This window comes from Haliotis asinina, chromosome 11, assembly GCF_037392515.1.
Source record: "Haliotis asinina isolate JCU_RB_2024 chromosome 11, JCU_Hal_asi_v2, whole genome shotgun sequence".
Classification (NCBI taxonomy): domain Eukaryota; kingdom Metazoa; phylum Mollusca; class Gastropoda; order Lepetellida; family Haliotidae; genus Haliotis; species Haliotis asinina.
The window spans coordinates 7,456,759-7,463,995 of NC_090290.1; positions in this window are offsets into that span (position 1 = coordinate 7,456,759).

Consider the following 7,237-nt stretch of genomic DNA (forward strand, 5'->3'; position numbering starts at 1 on the left):
TGTTTTTTTGTATACTAAACAGGTGAACTTGAGTGTCCCCACAAATGTTAGCTTGTTCCCAGAAGTGTGACTATGATTGGATGATCACCTCCGAAGTGTCCTCACTTCACAGTCACTGTGTTTCCTGTGAAATAAAGTGTAAATATCTAAACCTGTGTTGGAGTTTTTTCTTCCACTAAGGGATGCATGTGTGACTCCACACCTTCTTATGCTGCAGTATTGGCTGAGCAGTCTTACTCCTTTGTTGTGCCAGGATCTTTTGAGTGTTAGTTCCTGTCCAGAAATTGACCTAACCATGACATGCTTGAGAGAAACGAAATGATGTGGTGATGCCATCCTTTGAGATGTTAAATGTATGCAAAACATGTCTTGACACTTGTTGCTTACAATTAACTGGTGTCCGGACTAGCTCAGCCTGACTTAATAGTTCAGTGATAATATAGTTTTTTTCGATCGATTCCAACCTTACTGGTTTATATCAACATATATTTAAATCTAAAATTGGCCATCTTGAGCCATAAAATGTCTTCACACATTAAATCCTGCTACCCTGTAATAAATATCATTTTGGTTGTTCAGAATTATTGAGAATTTTAGCAATATGTTGAATTGGATTTCTAGTATAAACAACCCTGACTAGCTGTTAAGTGCTTGGTATTATTCAAGAGCGACCACTCCGTTAATCCTTTTTCAATAGCTTGTGAAGAGTTATCCCCCTTCGTTTAGTTGCTAGAAGACGACATTTTCAGTGATCCCAGTATGGATGATTTACAGAAGACAAAGTTTGTTTTGGAGTAATATAAATAGGACATCAGATCAGCTCAAGTAATTTCAAGTAGGATAGGCGTCCATTTGTCATTTCTTTATCGTGTTTTGAAAAATATTGCAAATGGATATGACACTGCGCACCAGGGGGGCGCACGTAGGCCCAGAAAATTGACTGTCGTTGACAGGAAGAGGCATGGTATTGTTCTTTCTAATAACAAACGAAGGAGTTAACAAAGCTTAAGGCTGGATATGATTGATAGAGGAACTGTGGGAGACAATTAGAACTGGGCTTCATGCAGTGGGTTGCCAGAAAAGTGGAGGAATTCCATCGCCTATAATGAAACCTGAACAAAAGGAGCGACGGTTGAACTGGCGCTTACAGCAAAGAAATTTTAACTGGGACAATGTGATCCTCTCAAATGAAAGTTCTGTTTGGCCATTTCCTAATGCACTGAAAATCTTGACCAAACAAATTGAAGAAAAACCTTTGCATCAGCGCCCAAAGTAAAGTCAGAAATGTAACGTGTATCTGTGTTAGGGGCAACGCGCCTCCGTGTATTTGAACAGTGAGCTGTACACAGGTATTCTCGAGGGACAGTTATTTCCATCTGCTCACGTGCTCTATGGAAATGTTTGGATTTCTGCAGGACGAAGACCCAAAACATGGATCAAAGTATTCACAGGCCTGGTTTTGGAGCGAAATATGACATTATTAGGTTGGCCAAGCTATAACCCTGAACTAAATCCAGTAGAAACTGTTTGGAGAATCATGCACTAAAGTGTCAATAAGAAAATTCTGACAAATATTGCCGAAATGAAAGAAGAGGTATATTGGGACAGCATGGATCACGACTTTCTAGCTTCTTTGATCAGCAGTACGCCGCTCCGCATTGAAGCCTGCATTGCTGCTCATGGTGACTTCACACAATTCGAACTGTTCACCTGTCTTTGAATCTGGAGTTATGTTCTGCTAATATTCTCATTTAATACGTGAGTAATGAGTGAACAAAAGTAAAATATTACAATCTTTAATTTCTCAATAACGTCTGGTCATACTGCACAACTTATATTCCCGGTTTTGGTTCTCCACATTTTCAGTTTCTCGTTGCAGAATCGGGCCGGCACCAACAAGTCACGACGCTTTATCTCAACATACGTTGAAGTGTTTGAATGGAACTTGTCAGTCAAAGACGAAAAGTACCCCCTGAAGAATGCCTTTGTCGGAATTTCGGAAGACCTATGCATACTCTTATTCCTTGGAATAGCTTGTAAGTTATAAATTACCCAGTACAATAAATTACCCATGTCTAGGACTCACGTGTGATAGTATTTGGTAGGGATGTGACAATACACAAGTTTCAGGAATCGATACGCATTGCGATACCCTTTCACGATTCGATACGTATTATGAAACCTATTTTCGCGGCATTATTGCGTACATGTTGTGACATTTTAACACTAACATTTCGTAAATGTCCATGAGAAGGACAAACAGTTTATATCAGAGACTAAAAAGTTCTAATTTCCCTTCCTTGTGTATGAAAAATACTCATTTATAACAAAAATAACATGACAAAGTAGAAAAAGTATCGACACGTCGATGTATCGTGGCATCCCTAGTATTAAATTTTGGCACTGGGTACCGGTTCCGTCACCCACGCAGTGACGTAGTTCATGTGCACATTGACGTCCCTGTCAGCGTTACGTCCGTTTCTTCAACATGACGACCATCTCGGAACTGAAAGAAACAGAAAGACAGAATGAAAAGGAGTGAGTAAGAACACAAGAAGGAAATAAGCAGACAAGCACACAAAGGCATGGTAACATACCGAACATTACACATGGCAACATGCCTCTGGCACAATTAAATGCCACATAATTTCCTTGTCAGATTTTCCAGTTACTAGAAATACCAGGCACATAACGAAACTATGCGTAAACAATTAAAATCTAAATTTGTGAAACCCTAGACACATAAGGATTTAAACAGATTACTGACATGTATCCAACATACATGCACGTGCCACGTTCCGTGACGTCAGTGGTTTCGTCCTTGAGACGTGCGTTACGTTGTTGCACGAGCATTCCAGGAAAGAGAAACAGCAAATGAATGCTACACAATTCTGCCACTTTGGAAACCCCAACCATGCCCTTGCGATCGTTCAAAAATGATACGGCTGTCGAAACGCATAGCATGCCAAGGTCAACGTCTGCACAACGTCATGAGGTCCTTGGGATGGTCCTTGGGGGAATGTCTCAACGACAAGTGGCTGCACATTTCCACTGCCACCAGAACACAATTTCTGCACTGGTGAGACGCTACCAGAACACAAATGGCGTCATCGATCGGGCACGTTCTGGACGTCCACGTGTAACAATGCCAAGACAGGACATATGGATAATGGTGACCTATCTTCACCACAGGTTTCAGACTGCAGTGATGACTGCCGGACCATCTCAGGACATCGACGTATTCACCCCAACACAGTTCGACAACGTTTACGTCATCAGATCACGACGTCCCGCCATACGACCTATCCTGACACAACGTCATCGACAAGCTCTCCGAGTGTTGTGCTGAAATCATGTCCGCACACCCTTGTGTTGGTGGAGAAATGTTATTACAATGATGGGTCCGTCATTATCGATCGCCGTAGCGGCATATCCAAAACAAATCAAAGAAAACCTGATGTAGCCAATAATAACATGATAGATAGGCTTTATTGCTACGCCTGTTTCTTCCGGATTTCCCGTATGTAGCCATTATTCTGTTACACCGTCGAAAATAGGAGAAACCAGGGTACTATTTCTTTCCAAAACGTCAGCATTGTGTTATTGGCTTCACCTGTAACTTTTCACCTGGTTTTGGAAGCGTTTGAAGAAATATTCCCCAAAACGTCACCAAGAAAACATGCAAAGCAAAATGCACGAGCAAGTAAGCGGAAACGCATGCAGTATCTAATTACAAAAAGACAAATGTTATATTTAATTGTGCCATTCGCTTTTGTCTGTAAAAAGAGGGGGAAATAGTCATGATTATTTTATCCCCATTGTCCTGGCAAAAACGAATGAGAAAATCAAACACAACATTTATCTTTTTGTGCCAGTCGAAACAGCGCCATAGGTCGCCTTGAAGCATGGGGAGTCGCAGTCTTCAGTTGCCGTAAATTTAAACCTTCATTAGAGCACCATTTCTCACCTTTGGGATCGTTAATTGCACACCAATCCAGTCCAAGATAGCCCAAGAAGCGGCCGAGAAGAGGTACTACTCAAGCCGAGGACCGCTACATACGGGTTCTTCACATGTGTCATCATATTTCAAAAGCCGTGGATACTGCACGGCGCATTCCTACTTGCGAAGAAGTTCCGACCAAAATGTCAGAAATCGATGGTGTGAGGTGAGGATTCGACGAGGAAGGCCAGTTGTCATCCATGTTCTGAGAGTTTTCCATCGGCCGAATCGCTTACAATGCTGTCGTAGATTCCGGAACTATGCCCCCAGAAACTGAAGGCGAGTCTGGTTCTCTGATGAATCATGATTTCATCTCTTCACCGGTAAATTGGAAGACATCATTGTTTACCGTCGGAGAAATGAAAGCGATGCCCCTTATTGTATTCTACATTTCGACAGACCCGGTGAGGACATTGTAGTGGTTTGGGGTGACATATCCGGCACGCAAGATCTGATTCACTGGTGCATCAGAAGACTTGATGAAGCCATTTTACGACGATGTCGTATTGGCAATACTCGGTTCACCCACGGATATCTTTGTAAAAGAGATAAGGACAAATCTTTGACTTTAAAATTGCAAGGGATTTACATTATGAATATGTAAACGCGAAAGATCTCTTTACTCATGTAAGTTGCCGTGTGATGTTAATGGTCTAGAAGCCAGACCTCCAAAATGGTCCAAATGTGATGTAGTTCTGGCGACCGAATGGAATGTACTTTTTCACAATCAAGTATGATACAGATTTGCTTAAAGCCGGTTGCCATGGTGCACAGGCCCGTTTAACGTGCGGCATGTCATGTCAGTTAGGGCAATGTTTTACTGATAGCTGTATTAAATAACTCTGGTTTGAAAATGTAGGCATGCCCAGATCATGATTGAAAATGGTGGATAATAATATCACATTATATAAAAGATCAGTTTGCTGAAGATCAGTTTTGACCCAACATGTTTGTTAACATGTGAGATTTGTTAACTAATAAATGCTGAATCAGCCTCATGATTTGGACTGTAAATCAATCCAAGTGCTGTTATTAACAACACAATGAATTTCGCCAAACTCAACTGGTCCCAGCTGTCATAGTGCCAATTGTCAAATTGTATTTAATTCCTATCAGCTATTCAATACACAGGCACAAAAGTTGGTATGTACGGTGACAGACGCTTTAGAATTAGATTTTGCGTTGAAAGCCTTGAAATCGTATATACATATTGACAGTAGTGGGTGACCTCGTCTAAACGGATACTTGAATACCAACTGTCGTTCATTTCTCGATTTCAGAGTGTCGCATGGCTACGATGTCCTCGAAACAGAGTGTTAGTGGTTTAACAACAGTTATCGCATCATGGAGTAGGATCACGTGAATCACTTTATCAGCTCATGAACGTCGACAATACAATGTCAGCTCTGAGATATTGACAGACTCCACCTAGATGAACGCTACTGAGTAGGCTGTAGTCAACTGCAAAGTCCCAACATGTTATAAAGCCACCAGCTGCGATCAGCAGAGCGTGTTTTAAATTAAGGTCATCTTCTACTTGCCCAGATCTATATATTTACTTTTCCGAAATACGAATGCATATACTAATAAGAGATTACGTTTCTTAAATCTTTTCCCTCCTTTTATGAACAACATTCGCTCAATCTTACACACGCCGATTGTCAGTCTCGTACTCAAACGTTTACCCTAACCTCTTCTGTGATGTATTTGCCCAAATGAAGCCAGTCTAGTTAAGTCAAGTAGTCTATTTGCATGTAGGCCATTGGCCCATTACACACAATGTACATGGATATTTTACATATGTCGCAGATTTCAAGCACGTTTTTCTCTTAAGATTAAACTATCTACAAATATATCTAGATAAAATGTTTAATACATGGCTACAATTTGAATTCATTAACTGTCTGCATTTGTGAATATTTATACTGTGTTGATTCGTACATGGTAGATAACGCTATAGATTAACGCGTAGGTAACTTGTTTACATACAAGGATAAAATGATACTCATCTTCAATTACATTGTTACATAACTGACATAGTCTAGAACTCTAGTGGTTCTGAATCTCCGAGCTCACTGGACTCAGTCTAACACGACGTTCTATACTTCCGTCACAATGCCCTATTCTATCCTATCTATCTCTCTCATATATATATATATATATATATATATATATATATATATATATATATATATATATATATATATATATATATATATATATATATATATATATATATAAATCACGTATGTCGTTCATGAACGTAATCGTTCGAACACATTAATTAGCACGCAAATGGATCTTTTATTGTCTCATTTCTTCACCATGCCTGGCGTTTTCATGGTATCTATACCAAAAGCCAAATGCACATGCAAATAATAGGAATGGCAGTTAATGCTGGGACGTATAAAATCCTGTGTAAATCTGTATTACACTCTATCATTCGTCGTCAAAAATAAAAGTCGACTGAGTGCTGCAGATAGAAATATCGCCATTGGTCGTCTTGAAACCGGAAAAAGTTTCCTGAAGGGCTGCACAACACTTCAGTGGACACAAAACAAATTTCGGATTTGGTGACCCGTTTCAAACAAGTCAGTTCGGCTCAGGATCGCCAGGCAGGCCCAGAATCACCATACCAGCTCAAGATTGGTTTATTCGGCTCCTCCACCCTCTTCATAACTACAACCACCCCACCCCCATGCCTCACATATCTCCTACCTCTTCACATTACTTAAGCCCAGGGGTAGCCCAGTTAAAACGTTCGCTTGTCACGCCGAAGACCCGGGCTCGATTCCCCACATGGGTACAATGTGTGAAGTCCATTACCTATGACCCCTACCGTGATTTTGCTGGAATTTTGATAAACGCGGTGTAAAATCATACTCACTCACATTTCACACTCTTATATATACTACTAATCGCTCATCTCTACTAGCTTCTTCATATTACTGTTACCCCAGCACCATTTTCAACGTCCTCAACTTCATCTCTACCACATCACTGCTACTCGAACGCCATCACTACTACCTTTACCTACTTCATTCCATAACTGCAACATACACGTAAACCTACAAGGAACGTCATACGATATGACATTTGAGTGTCATATTGATAAGGTCATTTCTCGGACAATTAACAAAAGGGCACCGAAAAACAGTACATGTCATTTAGGAAATAAATATATAAAACAACAACAACAACAACAACAACAAAACAAAAAACAAACCCAAAACACGA